This window comes from Kryptolebias marmoratus, linkage group LG14 (genome assembly GCF_001649575.2).
Source record: "Kryptolebias marmoratus isolate JLee-2015 linkage group LG14, ASM164957v2, whole genome shotgun sequence".
Lineage (NCBI taxonomy): Eukaryota > Metazoa > Chordata > Actinopteri > Cyprinodontiformes > Rivulidae > Kryptolebias > Kryptolebias marmoratus.
The window spans coordinates 3,918,520-3,919,607 of record NC_051443.1 but is presented as its reverse complement, the minus strand read 5'-3'; positions in this window follow the sequence as shown (position 1 = coordinate 3,919,607).

Genomic DNA, 1,088 nt, shown 5'->3' with positions numbered 1-1,088 from the left:
ACCTTGAGCTTGTCAAGAAGTAGCCTGTAGGCTACTGGTGTTGTTGTTTATGTTCAAATGTGGGTAGTACTTGTTACATTTACTTGAGTAACCACCCCTGCTAAACTTGTCTGGAGCCGGGGCTGTTTTCATTAGACCCACATGCCTGCATTATGTTTTTTTATTGGTCTGTAATCTAATCAGAAATGTCATGTTTTCATTAGCTGTAAGCAACAAATCATCAGCATTATTCATTAAAATGGTACATTACTGATGTATTAAAATTAAATATGATAGATACACTTAAGGACATTGTATTAGCCTTTAGGTAATACAGTCGACAAGTACTTTTACTTTTAGTACTTAAGTAGTTTTAAAAGCCAGTACTTTCTTACTTTTACTTAAGTACAAATGTTAATGTGGTACTTTTACTTTTACTTTAGTACATTTTGTCTGTGTATTTGTACTTTTACTTAAGTACATTGTTTGAGTACTTTCTCCACCACTGTTCCTCTGGGGCCGCTCTCCTGCATGTTTTAGATGTGTTCTTGCTTTAAAACACCTGGTTTAAATGGATGACTTGTTGCCATGCTCATGGAGACCTTGATGATTTGGTGAGGAGGTAATTAAACCATTTGAATCAGGTGTGTTGGAGCAGAAAAACTTTGAAAATATTAGAGCAGAGAACAGTTTTAAAATACTGTGGGGAAAAAAAGTTTACGTTTTGATGTTTAGAGCGCAGTAAGTCTATCTAAACATTGGTTGGGGGTTTTTCTAATTTGTTTTTTTTCTAATTGAACAATATATTTATTTTCTTTTATTTTGTTTTTTGCAATTTATGCGTTTCTTTTTAGCAGCACAAGTTGGTTTTAGAGTTTATCTCTGCTTTTACAAGTATTTGCACTAAATTCATCAGCTTTTGAGAAGCTGCAGGCCTGTAAATGTTTTGGAACCATCAGAGCATGTTTAACATGAGAAATGTTTCACTGATCAAACTACCGTGGATTTTTTTACAGATTTAAGATCAGAAACTTAAATGGATTAAAAATTATGTTTTATATCCACAGTGGTATTTTTAAATCCAAAAACAGGCGCTGCTCTTTTTGATT